Genomic DNA, 27683 nt, shown 5'->3' on the forward strand with positions numbered 1-27683 from the left:
AGTAATGTAGATGAATCCAATACTTTCTTAAAATCCTTTTAATAATTTATGATATAAAAAGAAGCGTCATGTTGAAAAATGTTAAAGCTACAAGTTACTATGATCAAGGCATAGCTGAAATTTCTGCAGTTATTTAAACACGCGTCGAATGATTTTGCGTCAGAAAGGCTTTCAATCCGGTATGCTGAGAAACAGCCGATATGCTCGTAACCTGAAACTAATACACAATTTATATAACTATTATAACTGTAACTATAACTATAACAATATATATATATATATATATATATATATATATATATATATATAGTTATATAGTTATATAGTTATATATAGTTATAATAGTTATATAGTTAATGATTTATATAAGGATATAATTATATAGTTATACATCTTTATATTAAATTATGTTTTATATTATATAATTATATCCTTATATAAATCTTTAACTATATAACTATATATAACTATATAGAACTAGATAACTATAACTATGTATATATATATATATATATATATATATATATATATATATATATATATATATATATATATATATAATTGTAAATTGTTTGTATTATGTATTTTTTATTTAATGCACACGCCTCCAGAGGGATTTGAACAAAAATCGATTCAGTACTCGCTAGCACGCTCTCAACTGAGCAAGCTGGTCAACTATCATCTGAACGAACAAGAGATTTATTTACAAGCAGATATTCGGCGTCGGTTGTAATTTTAGTGCTCACAAGAAAGCTTCATTAATGTTTAGTTATACATTCTTTATACGCTATAACTTAAAGACTTGATTACAATAACTAGCAATATTCAACATAGGTGCACCATTCATGTAATTATTTGATTTTCCGAACGTATCGTGCAGTTTATCTGCAATATTGTTTATATTTCAGTTTATTTATTAACACTTATTTAACACATTATGTAAACGGAAAACATAGTATGTTGTATGATCGCAATGATTCAATTTACGCATGATAAGAATACATAATGTTAATTCATGTTAAAAACCTACTTTACTAAAACAAATATGTCGCCAATACTGTTGATAAAGGTCAATACCGGTAAAATGCTATTGCTAAATTAACAACAAGCGATTTAAAAAAAAATCACCTATTAATCATAGAGTGTCATACAAGTGTAACTTATCGGCCTATTTCGCAACTAGCCGAGATCAACCTCGTCGACTTACGTCGTAATACAAACCAGGATCCAGTAAGTGTTACCTGGGCCCGTATTCACCAACCGATTCTTTGACTTAAGAATAAAGCTTAAGAATAAAGAAAAGACTTAGAACCAAGAAAAATGTGTTCAGTGTTTGAATATATACAGGCCTCCACTGGTGATTATGTCATTTACAAAATGTTCTATATGATGAATAATATATAAAAAGATGTTTACCGCAGAGTTTGAGTCAAAATTAAAGAAATTCTTTAATATTCTAATATAAAGAATTTTCTTTATTCTTAGACTGAAGTCTAAGAATTGTTTGGTGAATACGGGCCCTGATAACAATCGAGAACTATTTCGTTCATGATTAAAACAAACCTAACAAAGTAATAAATTTTCGGACACACATGTAAACATACTGTTTTTGATTTATTATTTGATCTTAATTACTACTTCGCTCGATGAGTAAAATTTAATTACTTTAGTATCTATTGTATCAAACAAAAATAAATAAAGGCGATAATAATCAGTTTCTTTAAATAACATAACCTACCAAATCTTAAATGCATTTTTTGTTAAATATATATTTTTACAAATAAAGCATCTCTCGGTATTCAAAAGTCTTTACACTAAAACAATCAGTATAACACGCATTGGAAATGTACTTAACAAGATGTCAAACTATTCAAAACTGCTTTAAGTGTCATACATAACGTTATCAATACAACATTCCTTTATACTGCGTAGTATATGTAGTGTAATGCAATCAAACAGGCTTATGCACAGAATTTTATTTTTTTTGAAGAATTGAAAAAGGCACACAAATATTTAAGAAATACATATTATCCTTAAGCAACTCAGTTTGCTTTATACCAAGCAGTATTTGCCAATTACATGTTAAAATAGTTGCTTTGATTGCATGATTTGTATATATGTTGATGAACGTTAAGCACTTAATTGAACGAGAGTTGATAAATATCAATACTCTTATTATCCAATCGATCTTTTAATATAGATATTTACATTTTTTCAATTTTTTCATTCGGTTATTTGTAACTGCAGTAAATAAATTCCCAAAAGAAACATCGCTTTCTTTAGAAACGTGTGTGTTATCAATGTTAACTTCACAAACGTGTGTAAAAAATTGAGGAAGGTCTTAACTGTTATATATGTTTACCTCTTAAAGCGCAGTATGCTGTCTCCCAAATCGCATTTGCCTGACACATAATCTGGCTAACGTTCGATTCATATCCAGCATTACATGTCACATTTGCTTGCGATCCGTACGTGGTGCTTGTTGTGTACGAAAGAGTGTAAACTCCATGTAGAATTGTGGGAATGGAACCACAGTCTGAAAAAGAAAAATACAAACAACACTAGTTGGACTGCTCTTTCAATTAACACTACAAATGCTGTAGATCACGGAGCTCTTTACTTTGACGAAATCTCAATAACATTCGAAACATGTTAAGTATGTCAAGTTACATTTGGTAGCGACCCTAACATGGTGTGCGTTGTGTTTAAAAGAGTCTTGCTCCATTCAATAAGATTTGCGTGGAAGCACAGACTTCAAGAAACTTTTTTTTCAAAATGAGCTTTAACTAGCACGTTTCTTTAATGTCTGCCAACCTTTTTTCCTTGCTGCCTTAATATATTTCGGTACAATGTGCACAATATCAGCAGGTTAAACTAACCGTCGGAAATCACATTTGTTTAAAAGATCACAACATTATGTTTGTAAAAGCAGTGCAAAGTACACAACATTGTTGTATTGTATCATCTTTTTTGTTCGTTAAAATCACCAACATGTGAATATATTGCTTATTAGAAACGATTGTCATGTTTGTGGATTAAATACAGAAAAAAGTATTTTCCATCGTTTTACGCTTGCACTTGTGCTTACCAATATGCCAAACAATATCAACGACCTGAGTAAAATACTTTAAGTAGGAACCATCCACATTTTGTTATAAACTAACCTTTTAGGTTGCAAATTGCTGCTTGCCACGTAGCATTTGCTTGGCACATTATCTGGCTAACATTTGACTCATATCCAGTATGACATGTCACTTCTGCCAGCGATCCGTACGAGGTGTTCTTTGTGTTCAGTAGAGTGTACAATCCATTCAGAATTTTAGGGGGGAACACACAGCCTAACATAGACAAAAATCATATGATGTGCTTGGTCGCTTTTTCAACTTACAAGACAGATGTAAGAAACAGGTTTAGTCTAACAGGCAATCGATTAAATTTTATCGAATAATATTTTAAACGATATTGTCCATTTGCTTTAAATAACAAAAAATGCAGGTTCATTAATTAGGTACAATTATACATTTTTCATAAACAAATTAACAGTGATTCCACTTTGTAATATATATAATGTATTGAGATACTGCATGATTTTTAAAATATTTAGTCAGTATATCTTAAGTGAGATATTCGCTTCAATTTTAACATCGGGATTCTTTCAAAGAGTGATGTGGGTAAAAATATGCTCGGTAATGCTTAGTATTTACGTTTAATTATACCTTCGATTCTATAGACGCTAGAGAGTAGTCCTTCACCTCCACACGGCCTACTATCTGGATAACAAAGACGATCACAAGCTTCTTCCCTCCACGGATAATAGATCGCTGGCACATTTCCACACCAACATTCGACCTCGTGGTACAGGGACATATTCTGATGATTAAAGACAGCAATAAGAAGATATTAATAATATCCATACAACTATAGCCTATATTCATAACAACACCAATACAAATTATGGTTACATATCCCTCGTATGGAATATTGAGGTTCCCAATAAAAGTCTGTTTTTCATTTATAATGATGTATTAGTAGTCTTAATATACTACTGACATGTGTTAGTATCGTTATTGAGAAAATCTATTTAAATATGATTAAACAATTATTTAAAAATGACATTATCCAGAGTAGCACGAGCTGCTTTACATGTGTTATTGTGTATACAATAGTTATATCATACCATGTCGTATGTTTTTAAATAGCTATCTGCGCGTGTTTTAAATAAACGAAGCGCAAAATTGAAAATAGAAATGACATTAATTTTTTTAACTACCATTTTTCAAAGTAAAACATATGAATACGAAATGGTGTAAACGTTGAAAAATGACAGCTGTATTAATGTTGTTAAGCGTTTTAAAAAAGTTAATAAAAACAATTTTTTCCTTTTTTAATTATACTTAGTTTGGATGGTTCGTTTGTTTATTGAATATATCTATCATTGCTTTATGTAACACTATTTATAAAAATATCAGAAACTGAATGAACATTTGCAATGGGTATTTGACGTCACATCTCTATTAATAGAAAAGTTTTTCTTCGTTTACCGTATTTTTCGGTATCGATATATGTCTCACTCACAGACAATGGCAATTAATGTAAGGCTAAACATTAAGCTAACGATTAAAGGCCAGTTGCTGACACTGCTTTTTTATCAGTCACTCTAGGTTGCGTATCACATTTTTTCCCATCTATAATTCAATTTTGCCCATCGTGATGGAATATTATGTACAAGTACGTAAGGTTTCATAAGGCATAACGAAAGTATTACCAAACACTGATTAAAGAATGTATATTCCCCCTTTTCACGCATGTAATAATCTAATAAGAAATATGTGTTATGGATTTTTTTGGGCAATATATATATATATATATATATATATATATATATATATCTACATTTTGCCTTTGAGATAAAGTGTGTACTTTTATTCCAACATCTACGAAACATGTTTGTAACGCGTGATCTAAAACGTTTGTGATGGATTGAGTTTTTATACATATATACTATATATATATTTATAGTATCTTGATCACAGCTGTTTGATAAAATGCATGTCGACGTTTTAAAATATGATGGACCTAATGGACACAGCATTGAGTTGAAAAACGTATTCCTACGTAAACGTCTTCAAAGATAAAACAAACCGCCGCATTTAATTCAAGATTGAAAATTGCTGGAACGTCTGTAAGACGGCTATGAGGTTTAACACAAATAAATTATGAAACATTTAAGATCGAAACGCGGCACGGCTGTGGATGGTTTCATTTCTTAAGAATGATCTATGAAACATCTCTGAAACATCATTTGAATGAAATTGGTTGAACATCTTATAAGATCATATTAGATCAAAAACGCAACTAGGAACTATGCGTGAATGTTCAACATAGTTTTGCCTAATGAGTTTAAGACGGTTAAGATTTTAAAGTAATATACAGTTGTAAGTGTCTGAAAAACATGTTTTTCACAGATCAAGGATGGAGACATCAATTACATTGAACGTTAATAATTATTCTGCGAATGCTCTGTTACATTAAATGAGTGTTAACGTTTGAGCTTCGAATAGATATCTCCTCCATGATTTGAAGAGTGAGAACTATGATTTTAACAAATTCAAAGCATCTAAGAAACAGCTGTGTATTCAACATAAATGTTATGATTCATTTTCTTCGAAACGTAGTGTGTAAGACGGATGTGAGGTTTAAATCGCTTACACGCATGAACATACGAAAAACATCACATTCACTGCTCTGAGATTGAGTCATTACTAAAATAATGAACAACTATGAAACATATGCGGCAACTTTGTAATGCATGTAAACGTTCGATTATGTGATAAACATTTTCGATACGGCTGTGAGTATTTAGAATAAAATATTTTCGAAATATCTAATAAACATAAATGAAATCACAATTTAGGAGCAGTTATTACGCTACGCGGAACGACTGTAAGACGTCTGTTAGGGTGATTGCAGGAATGCTCTTGGTCAATAAGTCCATCATTCTGTACGTAGCACTTTCGCGTCCGCTTAATACATCTTTTAATACTTACTTCAATTTAAGTTTAATCTTCCATGTTCGGGCATGTTCTATATCTCCTATATCGTTTAGAGAATTATCATGAAACTTGGCTAAATGTTTACGTCATTTAGACAATGTGCAGAAGGCATACGTTAATCGCTTTTTCAAGGTCACGTTTATTCCTTAAAACAAAAGGGCTAAGCCTTCGTTTTTGTGTCCGTTCCAATCGCTGAAACCCTTTGAAGATATTATCTTGGAATCTTATTGAATTGTGCAAGTAATTGAGGGGATTTGCCGAAAGCATAAATCAAAGATGCCCGCTTAAGGTCAATGTTATACTTAAGGTCAAACGTTTGAGCTTCTTGTTTTCGTTTCCGGTCCATATCTATTATACTCTATGACGAATGTTCATGAAACTTGGTTATTACTAAGATTATTGAGCCAATGTGCAGAAGACATGCGTCAGGCTTGTCCACAGTCAAAGTCATTATTTAATGTAAAACATTTGGAATGTTTGGAAGTCCGGTCAATATCTCCTGGACCAATTGAAAGATTTTACAAATCTTGGCCACACTGTTTTAACATGTAATGGGAACAATGAAAGGCATAATTCATTCAGACTGGTTTCAAAGGAAGGTCACAACTTCATGGAAAAATTATCGGCTGGAGATAAACATTTTTCTGGGACTGTCGTGTTTGTAAAAGGTTCACCTCTTGATTTTCCCTCAATATTGATCATGTACCTTTCATGATGGGAATAAATACTATTAGTTGATGTGTACGCTTTGTCTAATAGTCTGACTTGATCTTATGTCCACGATAACTTTGGTGCGTCAAACATTTTTAATTATGTATAGGCAGGATTATCATTTAAATGGGTAACGTTTTAATTCCATTTTTCACGTCTTAAACGGGTACCGTTTTCTACAAACAATAATCGCTTTTTCCATTTATCGACAGCTTGGAGTTTTCACAAATTGTTGAAATGCTCTTTACAATTTTGCGTTTAAATTAAAAAGCTGTTTTAGCGTAATTGCGATATGTTCCGAGAAAACAACAACATATGTTATGCAATCAGAAACAAATATGCTATTATAACGTTTGTTTCTTTAAAATTGTTAACACTTTGGTATCAAATTTCTGTTGTTTGAATAACCTATTTTATTTTTGATTATGTTCGTGCATTAATGTTGAATATTATGTACCAAATGTTATATATATATTATTTGATACATCAATTGTACTATTTACAGCATATTAACTCGATGTTTAGAATGCAGTATAGTTCATTACCCGTATTCATTAAGTATTCAAATATTTGTGTTCTATCTATTTACTATGGAATGGATTTAAGTAAAATTCAATTCATTTCAACGACGAATTCGCGTAAATCGCAACACTTGTTTCATTGTAATTTCTAAAAATGGCTCAAAATACGTTTAAATTAACTGTGTTGTTGTTTAGTTTTTGTTTTTACGAAGTTGCACTGAAAAATTATCCCGAATGCATTTGTACTTTTGGGCGACATAATAATAATAATAATATTTTTTTAAATAAAAAAATGAGTGAAAATATCTGACCTGGCCCCACCCCAACCCCCATAACTTTTGACCCATAGGTCAGATCAAAATGCAAAAAAGCGCAGGGTAGCACATATGCTCATCGCTACCATGTGTGTAAGTTTCAAGGCTCTAGTGCTAAAAGTGTAGGAGAAGATAGTGGCTTGGACGGACGGACGGACAGACGGACGGCGGAGATAACCACACTATTCCCACGCTTTTTAAAAAGCGTGGGGATAATAAAGCCTAATTATAATATACTATGAAATCTTCTTGTTTGCAGGCTGATCTTGGTGTACAAATAGTTCAGACCAATTACAATAATACACCTAATGATGTAAACCTTGTATTTCCTGATGTTGATCTTTAATGATGTACACATTTTATTCCAAGATCTGGATCTATACTTAGTCGCGTTCTGAAAAAAAACTAACCTTATGCATATGTGTAAAGTGTTCTCCTAGATTAGACTGTGCAGTCTGTACAGGCTAATCAGGGATGACACCTTCTGCCTAGACTGTATTTTCGTTTAGAAGAAACCTTTAAAAGAAAGTTTCTATATTAAGGGAAAGTATTATCCCTGATTAGCTTGTGCCGACTGCATAGGCTAATCTGGGACGACACTTTACACACATGCAGTAAGCCCAGTTTTCGCATGACACTGCTCATACTGCTAAATACCTTGATATAGAGCGGCCATTTCCTGGGTACTTTGTCCGGATACTGCACCATGCCAAACACCAGCCCCATCTCCTCATCATGACGCTGGTCACGACCCTTAGCAAGAAACGGGGACATGGTACAATCGGGGATGTGGTACAATGGGGCATGCGGTACAATGGGGGATGTGGGTACAATCAGGGATGTAGTACAATGGGTGATGCGGTACAATGGGGGACGTGGTACAATTGGTGATGTCGTACATTGGGGGATGTGGAACAATGGGGGATGTAGTCAAAGCAACATCACAGACCCAGAGCAAGATAACAATTGGAGATGTAGAACAATGTTGAATGTAGTACAATGGGAAATGTAGTACAATAGGGGATGTAATACAATTCGAGATGTATTGCAATGGAGGATGCAGTACCATGGGAGATGTAGTATAATTTTTGATGTAGAAAAATGGATGTAGTACAATGGGAGATGTGGTACAATAGGGGGAGGGATGTAGTTAAAGACCAACATTACATTCTAACTAGAATTAAAACACTACATGTGTAGATGACTAAGAATTTATGATTGACAAAATTTTTTTAGGATTGCACACATATAATGCACATATTAGATTTCTTAGTGTGCCCTTCTTGTTTGCACTAAGGATACCAGTTTTGGAAAAGACATACAGTTCCTCACACTAATAATTTGAATCTAATTTAAAACTTGGACGGTGAATGGTATTATGGACAAGCTGGATAATGCTTATATTTTATATTTGACCTTTAAAATTAATTGACCTTGCACTTAGGTGATGGGCACAAGAAGCTGTTAAAAGTTAATTTCCTGATAAATAAAGTCAAAATAAAATTTTACTGATCGTTTTTTACATATGACCTATTAGTTATGAACTTTTGCTTCACCAGTGGTAGCCTGTCTGAATTAAAACTCTGAACATATTTTTCTTGGTTACTAGTCTACTCTTTGGAATGTATATGGGCATTGCCTTGTGAAAAGGGGGCTTAATACATGTGCATAAAGTGTCGTTCCAGATAAGCCTGTGCAGTCCTCACAGGCTAATCAGAGACAACAATTTCCGATTTTATGTACGTTGCGTGAACGGTAAAGTCCAATAATTTATATTAAAATATCAAGGTTGAATACTTGCCAATAGTAATATTGACAGTTGTGTGAATGAATAAAGATGCTTTTTATATAATCAGTAATTGTTTGTAACAGATCATATATTAATTAGCTTATTATTAACATATATTTTTATATTTATATTTTCCATAAACGCTGAGAAATAGGTTTTATTTTTTCTCCTTGCAATTTTGTTGTGTTGGAAAAAAATAAAAAGTTGTTAGGTACGGAAGTTGTAATGAACACAATCCCTATTAATCACATATATTAATATTATTTGTAAGTTCCATAATATCTACGTTTTGAGTAAAAAAATGTAAACATTATGTCCACAAAATACATGTTTTTTGTTTCTATACAGTTTACATGAGCGATAAATTTGACTTTGATCAAACGCGTTAAAGGAAGAGCATTTAACTGTAATTGTTCTCAGAATGATTTTGATTTTTGTTTCAAAACATTGGTCTTTGTAAATAAACCTATACTCTATTTCGTGGTCTGTCTATAGAAAACTAGCTATATATATATATATATATATATATATATATATATATATATATATATATATATATATATATATATATATATATATATATATATATATATCAATTCGTAATGTAGATGAACCCGATAGAACCCACTTATTAATTAAAATCCTTTTCATAATTTACGATATTAAAAAGAAGCGCGATGATGAAAAAACATTAAAGCTACACGTTACTCTGATGGCGGTAGCTGCAAAGTTTCTGCAGGTATTTACACACGCATCGAATGAATTTGCGACAAAACGGTTCGCAAGAAATGACCTCACGTCGTAACAGCCGATATGCACCAAACCTGAAAATCATACACATTTAATACAACTATTTTTAACTATAACTGTAACTATAACTATAACAATAAGTCTATTAAATTAAATATATATTAAATACATAATTTTATAGAAACGTGTATAACTTCATCACTGTATAGGTACATAACTATAACTATAACTATAACTGTATATATATATATATATATATATATATATATATATATATATATATATATATATACGCACATTGTGTTCTTGTTTATTCTGTGTTTTTATTTATTTTTATGTACAAACCTCCAGAGGAAATTGAACCAAAATCGCTTGGTTACGATAACTGGCCTTATTCACCATGGGTGCACCATGCATGTAATTATTAGATACTTTACCAAATGTATTGTGTGTTTTAGCTGCAACATTGTATATACCACTTTGGTTCATTTATTAACTCTTATTTGACACAATATGTAAACGGAAAACCTAGTGTGTTGTATAATCGCAATGATTTAATTACGCGGGATATGCACATGTATACATACGCGTCAAATGTTAATTTATGTTAAAACCGACTTTATTAAAACAGACTTTATTAAAACCGATCTGTTGTAGAGATTGTTCATGATTTGTTAGTACATTCGCATTGCAATGATCAGAATGATAATGGTGGTTTTGCCACTCGCTTTGCAAACACACCGTCAGTTCGACAATAGATGGACATGTCGATAGCAAGCATTATTAATATATTTTTTTGCAATAATTGTAAAAATATATGGATAAAAAGGATCGCTGAAACATGCTATTCAAAAATACATTTAATACATTATTGCAAAAACTTGTTAAGAAATAAATAATGGGTACAGAAGGTAAATAATCTAGCATCAAAACTTGAACGCGCAAGTAGTATACGCCGATACATCACTACAAATATCTGCCAGAGGTATTGGATATCAAATACGAAACGATCGGCATTGCAAATACTTAATACGCCTTAATGAAATATGAATGGGAAATTGTAAATAATTTTATAAATAACTCATATCAAGTTCATTAAATGAACAAATAGGCTTCCAAACTTCAAACATAAACCAGCCAATATGCGTAAGAAATAGATAGATAGGCATAATAGCAAGCTTATTTCAATCAATCTCAAAAAGATATGTATGCAATCTGTTCGTGAACTTTCCTTAGATTAGCGAAGTCAATCTATAGAATTATTAATTTGGGTCTTCTGGCGGGAAAATGTCCCAAACCTTGTATTTACTGTTGATCAATAAAAGGTCAATAAAAATAAAATTTAGGGTTTTACCGAACAAATGATATGCTAAATAAACAACAAGCGATTTAAAAAAGAATCACCTATTATTTAAAGAATTTCATACAATTGTAACTTATAGGTCTATGTCGTAACACGCCGAGATTAACCTCGTCGAAATACAAACCAGGATCCAGTAATTGTAACCTGGTTACAATCGAGAACTATTTCGTTCATGATTTAAACAAACTTTAAAAAGTAATACATTTTCGGACACACATGTATGCATACTGCGTTTTATTTATTATTTGATATTAATTACTTTTTCGCTCGACGAGTAAAATTAAATTACTAAAGAATCTACTGTATCGAATAAATCTAACTGGATAGATTAACTTAAAGGAACATAAGCTTGTTGTGAACATTATTTTAAATGTCACCTGAATACTACCTTAGACATTTTTGTAATCTGATACTAAATTATGAGTTCAAGGCTAAGATGCCTACATTCATAGTAAATAATAGAACTTATCTTCAATTGGTTAAGCAAAATTAAATGTAATTGACAGTAAAATTAAAATTTCCAATATGTAAATTTTGAAATCAGTAAATATAATCTTGAGGCAATAAACACATTTCCACTATAAAAGATGTACTAGCTAAACATTACTTTCACTTTGCTTTCCTCCTAGTAATCAGACGATCACAGGTTTGATTCCTTTTCTGGGATTATTCTTAAGATCTTTTCTTTAGGCATCAAGTAAAGGTTTTACATAGGAAACATATTCAAGAGTGCTACAGTAAGCTTTGAAGAATTGGATGCAAAAAACCTCAAACAAATAGGGTTAAACTAACGGTGTTGACATATAAATTAGTTTAAATGAAAGCTTAACAATAACGATTTGCGTTCCAAAGCATAATTTGTAATGTCAATATGTTGAATATTTTTATGCAATGTAAGAAATAGCACTTGAAGTTTAGACCATACTCGTTCTTTATGTTTTCCAATGGTAATGAGTATGCATGGCAAATGCTGTTATTGAAGGTATCTATGAAAAATGCTGTTAAATTAAAAGCAAATACAAAGGCTGTTTAAATGAAATTAGCTACAGATATGTATCCTGAAGAGCATATGTATAAAACATGTAGAACTCGACTTAATACTTGGGTTTACAAGTGTTTCAGTTCAGGTTACATTTATTTTGTATATATTATTCATCATTGTTATCTAAACATGAACAAAATATTTAAAGTATTTAAAGTATTTAAGTTTTTACATAAGTCTTTTCGTATCATACTAAATGTTAAACTTAATTAAAAAAAGTTAAGTAACTTAAATTAATGTATTTTTTTCAATTCAAACAAAAAGCAAAGCATACGTATTGCTAGTATACGTTGAAAAAGGCAACGCGGCAATACAATGAAATACAATACAGGGAATATAATAACCAGTATGAACGTGTATGTAAAATTACGAAATATCATGGTATTTCAGGTGTTTATAATAATAAAAAAAATCATACACGCATTTCACACAAATGTAGAGATACATTTAAACACCTTAATATATTGTTAATACAAACAGACATGTGTCGGATAGTCGAAGCAAAAGAAAGTGTGTGATTTGTTTTCAACGCAATGAGTAAATGACTGTGGCGAACTAAACAGTCTACTGTTAACATTCAAGATACCTAAAGTATAATCCAGTATACAAACCAATTAATTGTTGTTTGATGATTTAACTTTAATGTGCAAAAGGAATATAGAATTGTGCGTATTTGTTAAAACACGTGAACATTACGGTTTGTTTAAAAAAATAAATTCTTTAGGATAATAAAATATTGTTGCCAGGATATGTACGTCGTCACATTGTATAATCAAACAGTACTTCTTCTTTTGTTTATAAGTTTATTCGACGATGTTATTGATTAGAAGATATCAAATTAATAGAATTCACGTACAGTATCAGACTTCATATGTGTTGTAAAGACATGCTCTATACAGGTTCGTAATAAGTCTTAAAGAAACTTTACAATCCGATACATTTATGCTAATAAGTATGTCGTAATTCTTCATTTCATCTTGTCTCGTTTATTTCAACAGTTCAACTAATTCTAAGATGCTCAACTTTAAATCTAGTTTGAAAAAATATCTTAAAGAGACTTTTCATGAATAGATGTGAAGCGGGACTCTGTCTAATAAATATTTCTGTGTGTATCAGTAGAACGGTATCGTGAAATGAGTCCGAACAGTTATTACAAAACTCTCAGCTAAAGTCTACTGTACTGCGCAATCAGAGGGCTCTCACTTTTAAAACTAAATTTCAACTATAAATAAAAGCGGAAAAGAACAACGCCTAAAACATTTATGAATATTTGGTAAAGATCTCGTGCGCAGCTATGCATTTTGATTTGAGCATCTGATGACGACCGAGTGCATAGCTATCAGGGGTTTCGCTGCCGATCGCCGCTGTCGCAAATTGCGATAATTGTTCAAAAGTGGCGACACATTTTTCAAAGTGTCGAATTTCATCAATGACAACTTATTTGAAGACTGTGCTAATCTGTTTTACAATAAATCTTGTTTGGTACATTACTGCAGCATATTTATTCACCAACCTGCATGCTAGCAAGCCCTCCGGGCATTGTTTCTTATTAGAAGAGATTGACATGGTGTGAAAGATTATCTCCGATATCATGTTTCACGCTTGGATAGACACAATCACTCTCAATTGAAATATAAATTACACCATTTGTTTTTAATCTTGTGAAATTGTTAATGAATTTGTTTGCAATACTGTGATTTTTAATTCCATAAACCAATCCAATGTTTTAAGTTAAGTATATTTTTTATTTGAAAAAGATGTTTACTTTTACTCTAAAACGAGGCTTAATTACAACAATATCATAATAACACTTTTAAAGTGCCAGATCCTCCTTCCAAACACGATCTTTATTTGTTGAAATAACTAGTGTCTGTCCTTTATCATGACTTATATTAACATGAAAATGGAACAGACACTAGTTATTTCAACAAATACAGATCGTGTTTGGAAGGAGGATTTAGCACTTTAAAAGTGTTATTATGCTATTGTCATATATTTTCGCGACCCGATGAAAATGTCAATAATGTTGTAATTATTTAATGAATTAAAATTTTGTGTTGTTACAAAACGTCTTCTATTATTACCAATTATGATGTTGAAGATGCCCAAATCAAAATGCATAGCTATGCATTAGTTCTTCGTCACACGATCAGAAAGCATAGCTATGCACTTGGTCTTTATCAGATGCTAAAATCAAAATGCATAGCCGATGCTCTATGATTTTAGCATCTGATAAATACCTAGTGTACAGCTATGCATTTTGATTTGAGCATCTGATAAAGATGAAGTGCATAGCTATGCTTTCTCATTGTAGCGTGTGGCGAAGAACAAGTGCATAGCTATTCATTTGGATTTGAGCATCTGATAAAGACCACGTATATCGCTTTGCATTTTGATTTGAGCATCTGATAATGACGTAGTGCATAGCTGTGCATTTTGATTTAAGCATCTGATAAAGATCACGTTTATAGCTTTGTTTTATTATTATTTTAGCATCTGATAAAAAACAAGTGCATAGCTGTGCATTTCAATTTGAGCATCTGATAAAGACCTAGTGCGTAACTATGCATTTTGATTTGAGCATCTGATAAGGACCTAGTAAATAGCTATGCATTTAGATTTGAACATCTGATACAGACCAAGTGCATAGCTATGCATTTTGTGTAAAGCGTGTCACGAATAACTAGTGCATAGCTATGCATTCTGATTTGAACATCTGATGAAAATCTTACACGCACAAATATATCAATTTAAATTTGCTTTTGTCAAAATGCAAAACAATTGAATTGTATTTATTTATGTCCGAGAAATGTAAATTACAATATATACATCTTTGTATATAGATAATTACATATATACTTATTTGTGTATATATATTTTATTGTAAAATTGTTCGGAAGCGTATTACATTTAGATTATATTCGTCATGATTATACCAATGTTTGCAAAATGAGAGTATTGCATAATAACAATTATATAAAGTACACACGTAATAAGATTTTTAATGCGATTACTTCATTCTAATTATAACTAAATCATACATTAATACATTTATCCGCACTATAAAATAACGCCTTTAATATTAGGCCATAATTTAACACGAGGAGAAAGTCGATTTTTTGTTTAATAATCTTCTTGAAATACCTTTATGTTTAATATAACCATGAAAGCGTTTCGCCACCCATAAGATATTCTCTGCAAACGACGAAAACTATATAACACACAAACAAAGAAGATGGCTATATAACCAACTGGTTAAAAGAGAGACGTCCATATCCATTTATAATGTGTTTTGGTCAGGGCACTTGGCGTTTCATATTAGACATGCATATATTGTCACATCATTCTGATTCAATGTCAGGTCAATGTTATTGTTTCAGACGGTTAATCTTTCACAATGATAGAGGCTTAATGTAACCTGCCCATGCTTTCAATAGACCCTCGCATGCCGAGGTGCATAAACTGTTCATCCGCATAGCAGAAATAAAACAATTGTAGTATTTAGTATAGCAAATAATAAATAAAGGATATTTGTTGGATTTGGTGGAATATCGATTTTAATTCACGAGTGATCATAGATGATATTTCCACGAGTGGCGCAGCCACAAGTGAAAACATATTTTGTCTATGATCACGTGTGAATTAAAATCTATATTGCACTAACTCCAACAAATTTTCTTTTTATTTCATTCTAAAAGAATTATTTTGGTATGTTTGCCATTCCGGACAATAACATTTCCCGCTTGGCGCCCCGAAATGCTAGTACATGTGTGTTCAATCGGGAAACAAAATATATCTAACAATAATTCCGGTCAAACAATGGAAATTATCGATAATTTCACTCTGATTTTTTCACTGTTTGAAAGAGTGAAATATCAGTTTTAATGCACTAATATTTCTCGATAAACCAATGAAAAGCATAAAATAAAACTCCAGAACCTCTTTAAGGATATAAATTCTTGTTCATAGCCATACTTTTTTACAGAACCTCTAACTTCAAGCAAAAAAATGACTCAAAACTGGGATCACCACCTAGAACCAATCAATGTTAAAGCATTTGGTTGTAAGACCGGTTTTAGTGCTAGCCGAACCTTATAATTACTCTAGAGTTAATCACAAAGCAAACGCACATCTTAAACGATGCCAATCAAACTAGGTGTAAGAAAGATAAGTTAATTCATTAACATAACTTATCTATACTGCTTCCAGTCACTGAAGAATGAAATATAACCCAAATTTATCGGATAACATTAAATTTCGAATATTCAAGTATTATCGAATAATAAAATATACAGAGCAAACATATACTGAAATATATACATTATGCATATATTTCAGTAAATGTTAACAGTTTCACCCTATGCTAGTGATTTGCATTATGTCAGTAAACACGCACTTTATTTATACATCGATTGCAAACCCGACTGTTCTTATGCAAGGATTGTAATTCAATAGTTGCGGTCTTAAGATAGAATAGCCTGTTGATGTGTAATTCAATACTGCATTTAAGTTGAAAGCACAGGTATGCATGTGCACATGATTTCCAAAATAATGGAGGCTTCCAGATCATCAGGTTGTACCTCTCATTCGTAAATAAACGAAAACATTTTTATATTTCGGTGAATCTTTATCGAAACCTCTACACTATTAATCTTAAATTCCCAACTTTTTGAGAATTATAATAATCCATTAAAAGATTTAGACGGCTGGTAAAATTATATTATTAAGGTTTAAGCTTCAGTTATCCCTGTAGAGAAGTAAGCAGTTGATTTTGTGAATACCTTCTAAATTGTAACCACATTTTTCAGACTCGAAGTGTTAATAATCCTGGCTATTTATATTATTATGTTTATTATCAAAAGTCCCATTCTTTTCATGAAAACCGTTACTTCATAATACCATCAGATAAATAAGATATTTAGAGGGCCGTAAATTAAGCATTTTTAATAGCATTGGATTTCGACATATATCATGCATGCAACATTTCACCACAAAGTAAAATTAACGCGATACGGTTCATCCATCAAATAAATTGGGTTGTGTACACACAACTATGTGTTTTTGTTTTAATGATTTATGATGATTCATTTCGCTGTTCTAATATGATTAATCAAACATATTTACCATCAACCCAATCGAAATAGTGTAACATCAGGCACTATTTAATATATTTGTGGAGGATGGTAAAGTCGTATCATTTCAGAAAGAAATATTGTTTTAATCGTTAACAAATTTGTGCATTTGCATTTCCAAAGAACGCATATTGATAAAAGTTAAAAATGAGCACGAGTTAAAGTTCACTAATGTTTTCTTCAATACACTTTGAACAAAAAAAGTTTTTCAAGGCGTTATGAACCGAAATTAAGTTTCAAAAACCAGATAGGGTTGCGTATTTTTTGTTATCATCTTCTAAATGAGAATAACTGTTTTATGTCATCACAACAATATGTACTATCCAGAGTCGCTTACAGTTAAGTGCTTATATTACTGCTTTTTTAGCCGAATGACATATAAGAATGTGCATCATCCGACAAATTACCAAGGATCTTGCAATTTCATCAACATGGCGACATAAAGAAAATAACAACAATGCGTATATTTTAATCACGTTTAATCATTCCCGTCAATAAATCAGAGCGACTTACAAGATGGAATATTCATTGTTAACGATCCCACTTGAGAGAGACATAAAAAATACTGTCGCATTAAAAGAAAACAGGACCCTAGCGTTTGTTCAATATAAAGAAGTGGAACTCCAGCTGCTGGAGCAGTATTGCATTCTAATTATATACAATTAGTTGGTCCTTTATTTAAGGCAAGTGACCAATTGCCAAAACAGTTCATCACAGCACAATACAAAACAACATAAACACATATAAGAATAAAGCTGGGGTCACCGCCTTGGAATGGTCAATCCGAAGCAAGACACGTAAAGAAAAAACATTTGAAAGAAAAAAAGCTTACTACTGCTAGCTTGTACGTTCATTATTTGAGTAGTTAGGTAATGCTAATAAGCTCCCACTCACTTACATACATAAAGACAACACGTCGCGCGCATAATGATTTCTAATGAGACTTCGTGGGGCAACTCTTAATTGCGCAGACATAACTGTAGACTTGGCATTATCTCTAAAACCCATCAAGACCTCATTGATACTCAGGCCGTAGAGTACATAAGGATTGATAGTAAGTCAAGGTCCCGATTCTCTCAGAAACGAAACCAGAACAAAATCTACCGCACTACCTTCGTTAATAGGAAATAATCGAGCAGGCTACAAGGAATAGTCAACGGATCGGACGGTTTTAAAAGAATGTTCCAGATTCAGCACGCATACCTATTTTGCTTTAAAATATCATCATTTGTCATTGTATTTACTATAACAATGTGTTAACATTTAACATACACTTGATTGTTTATTTACGCCCGCCATTCACGTTGTATCTCAGGACATTGATCGCGGCTCTTAATATGGAAGAATAATGGACAGTAATTTATCTTTCCACATAGAATATACGAGCTAAATTGGAAGCGCACGTTTGTGAAAATTAAATTGAAGTTGAATGTTCTAGCCAGCCTCATGGTGATAAAATTATTATGGTTAATTGTTCGTTACATATTAAACAAGCATGACATAAAAACAACATGAATGTCCATACCTGAAATCAGCAATGGTCGCAGAAACATCAGGATCGAAATCAAAAGCATGGTTACGGTGATTATCTATAATAAACAAAGCGTAGGAATTTGTACAATAGAAATCATAAAACATTATTATTTTTAAATAATACTATTGACGCATATTGGTAAAGAATACAAATGTTATAAATCATATACTTGCTCTACATAAAAAGTGTTGAATTTAAAACGGCATATATCCACATACCCAATTACGCCAGAAAATTCCGTTATATTTTCTCATGTTTGTGTATACACAATGATACATTATATTTACTTACCTTGTTTGATCTGCATTTGTCTATATGAAATTACACTAGATGTACACATTGGTTTGACGTTATTGTATACTCAGGGACACCATGTCTAATATATTAGGCAATAAACTCAAAATAATATCTGCACATTAAACAAAACAAAATAAAACTGACGTGAACGATTTCAAACATCGCTATCGTCCAGAATAAGGTCAATCTCCAGGATGTCGCTGGGACGCGACATAAATGAATGGAAATTAAGGGGAACAAAGTGTCATCCAATGTGTTTGAGTGTTTCTTCCTCTTTACTTGACGTGTAAAAAGTGCTGTGATGTGTGCCTTCTTAAAACGAAATGAATGTGTATTAATAGTTTATTTTGTTGTTGCATAATTATGTGAGATGTTGTTCTTGACACGACCGTTAAATCTTAAATATATGTCAATCTGACACCATAACTTATATGTCATTATTCACTTATTTTATATGTTTGATACTTCATTCCAATATGTCATTTAGGCGGAAATTCTATGTCTTGGAAGTGTTCGGAAGCATTAACAGTATAAATAACTATATCCTGATAAACATACGTCAAGCGGAGGTAAACTTAGCATTTTGTTGTCATCTATCACGTAGTGCTAGTCTGTGTGAGGATGGCAGGAATGCTTTAAAAATTATTTTCGGGATAGTATGGGTGTTCTAGTACTCGCTTGATGGCACGGAGTGCTTAGGCGTACCTGACATAGCTCTTTTTGTTTTTGGAAATTATTGTGGCATTGCGAATATTTTAATATATATATTGCACTGGAAAATCTACGGTACGGCGTACCGAGAATTTATCTGGCCGGTTGCGATGGCCTTAGCGATTGCGCATGTACAATATGTTGCACGGTACGGCGTACCGATAATTTATTTTGCCGGTTGCGGTGGCCTTAGCGATTGCCCGTGTATAATATCTATTTCCGAACCAGCCAGGTGTGGATTGAAATAGGAATTGCATAAATACATATGAGACGATTGCGGAGCTCTTGCGAAATAGCATATTATGCGGTGCATTATCTGGTGGCGATGGTTGCATAATCGAGAAGCTAAATCAATAGTGCAACAGGGATTGGGCCTATCGGTCCGGTCGCCTCCTTGACATGCCTCAGTTGTAGTGCTAGTCTATAGCTGAGGTTTATTTACTCTAGTGCTAGTCTGGAGTAACTTATATTCCGCAATTTAGCCATTGAATTCTATTTATCTTTTCTATTGTTCCTTTCATATATTTTGTATTGTTCAAAGATACAATATCAAAATGTGTTTAGGTAAGCTATTACATTAAAAAGTACAATAAACATGTAGCTGACACATTTTGCCATGCCATTTATTATCCATCAGCTCTTGTTCTTCTTTATAAATACGCGTAGAACAAGGGGATGTCTCCAAAGGATCAGGGATCCATTTGATAAGTAGGTTATTGTAACCGAACATTCATGACATAGACAAGCGCTAAAGGATTGTTACACTTTGTAATCCAAATAACTTTAACCGGATGAAGGAATCGAATTGTTTAATGAATCGGGTACTGAGCTGCTTTCTGAAATAATAGCATTTGGACAATGTTGAATCGCCTTAACTTCATTCAAGATAAAAATGAGATAAAATATTATAATAATGTTATACAATTACTACTTCTTTTACTTGTATGTGCCTACCGGTCAGTAAACCATTTAAGTTATACCAAGATGGTAACATGTTAACATTCACTAGAGAACGCTTTAACGTATGACCATTAAAAGTAGAATGCTGAAATGTCATGACAGAACAAATAAATAGATGAAAGAAATACTTTTGCAATATAAAAATGTTATGAAATAAAAATATGTGTTTAATATATAAATAAATAAAAATAAGTAAATGCATATAAATATAAATAAAAACAAATAATATATATATAAACCTGCTAGTTCGTAATTTTATAAATGTGTTAACAAGGTGTTATTTCAGTCGATTTCGCTGTATAGTGTACATTATTTCGGTGATTTGAAACTATAATTTTCCCCTTATATCATATTCCCCAATGTTTGATGTGTTTTATGTCATATGCACCTAGATTAAAAAAGTAATTTATTGGCGCACACAATCCACAATTAAGATTAATGAATGAAATTGCAAAGTTCGTCCAAACGCATAATACAACGAATCTCGTTTCGTTTATCTTTTCAACACATTAGATGGTAATCAGATAGTAGGTATTATGCGTATGCGCTTCCTTTGTACGTCGTTGATTATGTTTATACAAATACGTATAGCATACTTAAGTTTTAAATTATCAACAGGAAGACAAATTACTGTTTCCTTTTTGGTGTATGTGTGGAATATTAAATAAGGAGTTTTCTTTTTAAGCAACATACATACTCAAAATCAACGAATATTCCGTAAACATATTTCGAACAAATTAAGTTAGCCCTTACAAAGGCAGTGTTCCTTATAGCAATAGCCACAATTTCCACGCTCGATATTGTATGGTAACATTTAACGTTTAAACAAGATACAAAATGCTCGTTTATGCTATTTGTGGAAAATTCAATTTTAATTTCTTGCAACGATATCTATCCATCCGACTCACAAACACAACTTAGTACATGGACATTTGTTTAATATATTGTCCAACAAAAAATAAAAAGAGCTTTGTTATATTTGTTAATAGACTACATTTAGCGATGACATTTTGGCTTTTGCTATAAGGAACATTGATTTGTTATGTGTTGGCTTTATTTTGTTGAAACAATAAACGAAATATTCGTTGTTGTTGAGTGTGTATAGGCGTTAAAGTACAGCTATTAGACTGATTAAGAAAACACTAAAATAGTTTTTTAAACTTATATTTATATTTAGTTCATCAAACATTGTTATTGGGGTGTTTGCATTTGGACCTTAAACTATTCAGCTTCGTAAAGTGGATTTAGATAACTTTGTTAACTTGTTTAATTGTTTAATGTCAAAAGCTTTCCTTAATAGGATCAGATGTAATTACTCTATTATCGATACGAAATATATGATGGCACATGCATACCACTAAAAATGTTGCCCCAATCACTTAAAATGTGGCTTTTATATATCACTAACATACCCTTAATAACGGAAAAACAACACTCATGTGGTGCAGTATATCTATACAGTTTTGATTTCTTTATTTATTAAAATGACAGTATTCGCTCTTCAACAGTTGATTATCTTATCGGTTACTCATACTTAAAGTGTCTGTATTATATTTTTTTCTATCAGCTTATTACGAGTTTCATAATGTTTGCGTTAAATATCGTTTTTACTTGAGTCGCAATATAAACTGTTTAAACCCGTTTTTTGTTGCTTCGCATCATTTGCTTTCGTTAATACGTTCTGAAGATTATACACACCATGCACGACACCAACGCCAAAAAATATATTAATTCGGAAATAAACGGATCATATTAATAAACTACGCGACATGTTTGTCATAAGATTGAAACGTACAACACATTTTCTAAATAATTTAATCCTTAAGATTACCTTAGTTTAATCTCTATTTTTTACACTACAGCAGTTTGACCTCGGTACCTCTTACTTTGTTACGTTGCTTATTAGACGCCATTCTTGACACAATAATTTATGTTTCGTATTTGTAATCGGAAACCCGACAGTATTTGAGTCTGATCATTTTTGTATGCACTATGTCTCTTCCTTAACGTTTAACAACGATAGCGCCAGCATAGACGGAAGTGCGGGCAACGTTTACAAAATGTAAACATGTTTCTACTATCAAAATGTACCTGGTAGGATAAAGCTAGTATTTATTAAATATAGGCCGGTCTATTTGTATTGTGCCGATTTCCCTGGCCATTATGAATGATTTAGGAAAAGTTGAGTATAGACACCTGAGACAATTGTACTAGTACTACTCTAATAATTGTCAATAGTAAAGGCACCTTAAATACAACACCACCCCATGTTTTGATGTAAATGAAAAGTGAACTAAAAACAGGATGCAATCGAGAACGCTAATTTTCCTACATATTTCTTCATATACTAAAACGAAAACGAAATAAACAATCTTAGATATGCGATACCATACACAAATGGCCTCTATAAAAGTAGAATTTGTTTCTAAGATGTTTTATTTCGTTTTCCACTTGTTTGCCCTTCTTAACGTATAATCTTGTCCTTGAGTCAAGATTCTGGCCAATTGCAAAACTTTAACGATATGTAATATAGAACTTGGAGGTAATTAATTTTGTGCAATTTTGACGCGAACCACTTTCAACGTTTGACTCAAATGGTATGCAAAGTGTAGCAGTTATTGTGCACATTAGCGCTAATATGCAATTTGAAAGAAAGGGAAAGAACCACTTAAACTTAAATAGAATCACGAAACATTAACAACATGCCCTGTTAAATAGGATATAATAATCATGATATAATAAGTCTTCACAAAAATTACAAACATATAGGAGTAGTTGAGGTCTTACAAATGTGACGGACGGAATAAGCTCGCACGTAAACAATGAGTCACGCAGGGATGGCATGTGACACAATTTCAGATTTCTGTTCACGCTCAATAGCACGGATACTGGGGTCTCTAAATGACACATTTTCGATTTTATGAGAATGCTAAAATAAATGGTTCTAAGTAGGGATGCAACATATTACAACATAATTAATCGATTAACCTATTATTAACACCGATTATTAACCGGATAACTTACACACCTTAACATGATTAAGTATATTTGACAAATTTTCATATTACTCGCACATGAACTAAACATGAAATTTATTAAAGATCGCTTTCGTTGGTTACAAACGTGGCAATGACAGTTTGTTGAGGAAATATTTTGGTTTACGAAGCAGTGGCAACGAAAGTCTGACTTAGACTCTCTCAGCGTCTCCTCCCAGGCGAACTCGAGACGGTCAACCAGAAGCAATGTTATATAGAGTCATACATATGTGAATGATATATAAATGTCTAGTGAAAGTGTAATTGCATTGAATTTAGTAGATTTAATGAAGAATTAGTGTTTTGCATAATTTTTTTTAAGCAGGTGTTTGGTTCATATTAAACGGAATTTAATTGTAGTTATAATCTAATGTACTACATATATACCGGTCAACATTTTGTTAAATGATAAAAATTTCTTTTTCGCACATTTTACCAATTGCACCAATGTTGTAGCTACGCTGACCTTGCATTACTTATATCAGCAGTTATCAACCTTGTTATCAGACGTGTCACTTAATCATTAAGTAGTTCAGTATAATAAAATCGATGGTAAAAGCATTCCGGTTTCTGTAACAAAACAACTACTGCGTTGCTGCACTTAGCTTTTCTTTTCTATTTTGTTATAAAAAATAAACATGAAAAAAAAATAAGTGCAAATATGCACATATTGGTAAAACTATGCATAAATACCTATCACAATCCTGTATGTATTTAGTATTATCTTAAGTATTAATTTACAGGAAAATATACAGGATTGACTGCTTCTTGTTTTTTGCTCTTATTGTATAATCTGGGAACAGAGACATATAAGTACATCACTAGTTAATATTCAATATAATAGATTTTGTAAAATTCTGTGTGTAAGTACTGTGTGTGTTTTTTTATTGCAGTTTCAACTTTATTTTCAAATACAGCATTTATTGCCGTGTTGCCACAAGTCTGCTTCTTTTTGTTTCCTCTTATGGAGTATCTAGTTATCAAGGAAAAATACATTAAATATATTAAATATATATCTTGGTTAATACATATATTTAAACTAAGACAAAAAACAATTTACACTAGAAAACATTCAGTTTTAAAAGCTTCGAATACTACTAAACACTGATATGTATGTACTTATATCTTGAGTGGATTGCATTACATTTTATATTGAAATAGTGATTTATGAAAACATTTTCTGACTTGTGTTTGCTCTTTTTACTCGGCTCATTTTTTTTTGTAGAAATGATACTCTGTTCATTTATTCTTTCATCTCATATTTTTGTTTTGTTTAGTATCAATTTTTACTTTTTATTCCGTTCTGTACTTCTGTGTTGCTACTGTGCATGCAAGTGCTACTTTTTATCTATGAGTGAGCTTACAATTTCATCTTAAAAGTGGAGAGGCTTTCGGGAAAAAACGATTACAAGTTTTTCAGTATCGGAAAGAAACAAAATGAGCATTGCCTTTAATATACTCACTCTACTAACGTACAAATTAAACCTATTTACTCCGAATGAAGATGAGTACGCTTGTTAAATTATGGCTCTTCTAATTCGCGCGGTGAAGCAATACTTTTGTTGAACACACTTGAGTAAAAAATACACACGTTACAAAGTGACGAATTTGGCAACTTTATTGTTTTGGACTCGAATATTTGTGAAACAAGACTCACACTGACATCTTTATACGGACCGAACTCTGACAGTCCCGAATTGTTTACCAATAGTGTTGATGGTATTGTTAAAATAGGGAATGACTCCTACTAAACTCGCGGCGATTTTAATATGTGTTCTAGACCCGAATGAAGGTTATCATAACGATAAATCAATAAATAATAAAAAGAGATTGCACATTAAAAATTATGGATGATCGTGTTCTTAATGATCTTTTTAGGATATTATATCCAAATTCTAGACGATATACATGGAGAAGAACAAATCCAATACAACAAGCCCGGCTTGATTTTTATCTAGTATCGTCATTTTTGTTCACGACGTTACTATAATGCCAAATTAACAATATGATCACTTAACTGTTATACACGGAAAGTGTCTGTGGAAACATAATAAAATGCTTCTAAGTGACATTAATTACATGAACACAATAAATGATACAATTACCGAAATGAGAAACAATATATGATACCTGTATACAATAAAGATAATATTGATACAACACCGGCCTAAGAAATACAGTTTTTTTTAAATATGACCAACATGTGTAAAGTCAATTTTAATCGAAATAAGATGTAACGCATTTTCTTATTGTACGTAAAAATCTAAATCACGTAACACTCGCGAACACTAAATTGAAGTAGAAATTGAAAAACAAGAGAAATCGTTTACAGAGAGCAACGTGCAAATTATTGCTGAATAAAAAACGAACTTACGAAAATACAAGAAGAGAAATTAAAAGGAGCCATACTAAGATCGCGTGCCAAATGGATACAATTTAGAGAAACACTATCAAGCCTTTGTTGTAACCTTGAAAAATATAATTAAAAATAAAAAACTATCACTAGCCTAACAACTGATGACGGACTTGTTTTATATCATCAGGTGGATATCCTGAATGAAACCGCTTTGTTTTTTATTATTTTTATCAAAATCACGACAGAACCAACATTGATGATGATCTCAATAGTTTTATAGAAGATATTCACATCCCTAATCTATCGAACGAAGAGTCAAAACAATTAGAAGCGCCAATAACACTAAGTGTAGCCTCTTGTGTCTTAAAAACACATGGCGAGCAACAAAGGCCCAGAGTCGCCGGGTTTGAGTAGTGATTTCTTTGAGCAAAAATTAGGTACCTTTGTTTGTAGAGCTTTACATGACGCTTTTGATAGTGGGAATGTAAACAATGTAAATAATCAAACACTATAAAATAATTAGATTTTTTATGTAATACTGTTGCCTTAGATTGAGTAAAAATAGAAATGTATTGAATCATATGGTTGCCTTACATAAAAAAGTTTGACATTAATAATGCATCTATAAAAATGACCGATTGTGACAGAATATTCTGCTATATTGTTCATGTTTATTTGTACAAATGAGAAAAAAATTATATTGATTTACCTTGTTTTATCTGTATCACTCGTTATAAAATTGACACACAGTTTAGACCTGTAACTTTCTTTTATATGTCGGTAATCCTTTATGTAAATTCAAGAGTACGTTGTCAATTAATATATAACTCAAGACACTCAAATAATCGCTGCAAAAGTACAGAGAGCAAATTTAAACTAACGTGAAAACGAAATCCTGTTTATATCAAAACGGAAGGGAAATATTTTCGTCCAATAGGAAACGATAATACCACCTACGGTAACCATATACAAGTGTTTTTCGAAGCTGTGAAAAGAAACAACTGAAGCGATAAACATGATTCATGACATGCATTCATATTTAGCGAAACTAAACCCATTTATAACAGTGCTTAAGGTTCTCAGATAACACCTAATATTTTTCAGCATGTATTCAT

General features: G+C 31.8%; 1 long non-coding RNA gene across 1 annotated transcript; it reads right to left on the reverse strand.

The window, feature by feature from the left end:
- LOC127853187 (uncharacterized) lies at positions 1–3322 on the reverse strand. Its single transcript, XR_008036518.1, has 3 exons — positions 3165–3322; positions 2363–2536; positions 1–217 (listed from the first exon to the last, which is right to left on the reverse strand). It is a non-coding gene; the product is annotated as an uncharacterized LOC127853187 (long non-coding RNA).
- Positions 3323–27683: the final 24361 nt, after the last annotated feature.

This window comes from Dreissena polymorpha, chromosome 12 (genome assembly GCF_020536995.1).
Source record: "Dreissena polymorpha isolate Duluth1 chromosome 12, UMN_Dpol_1.0, whole genome shotgun sequence".
Lineage (NCBI taxonomy): Eukaryota > Metazoa > Mollusca > Bivalvia > Myida > Dreissenidae > Dreissena > Dreissena polymorpha.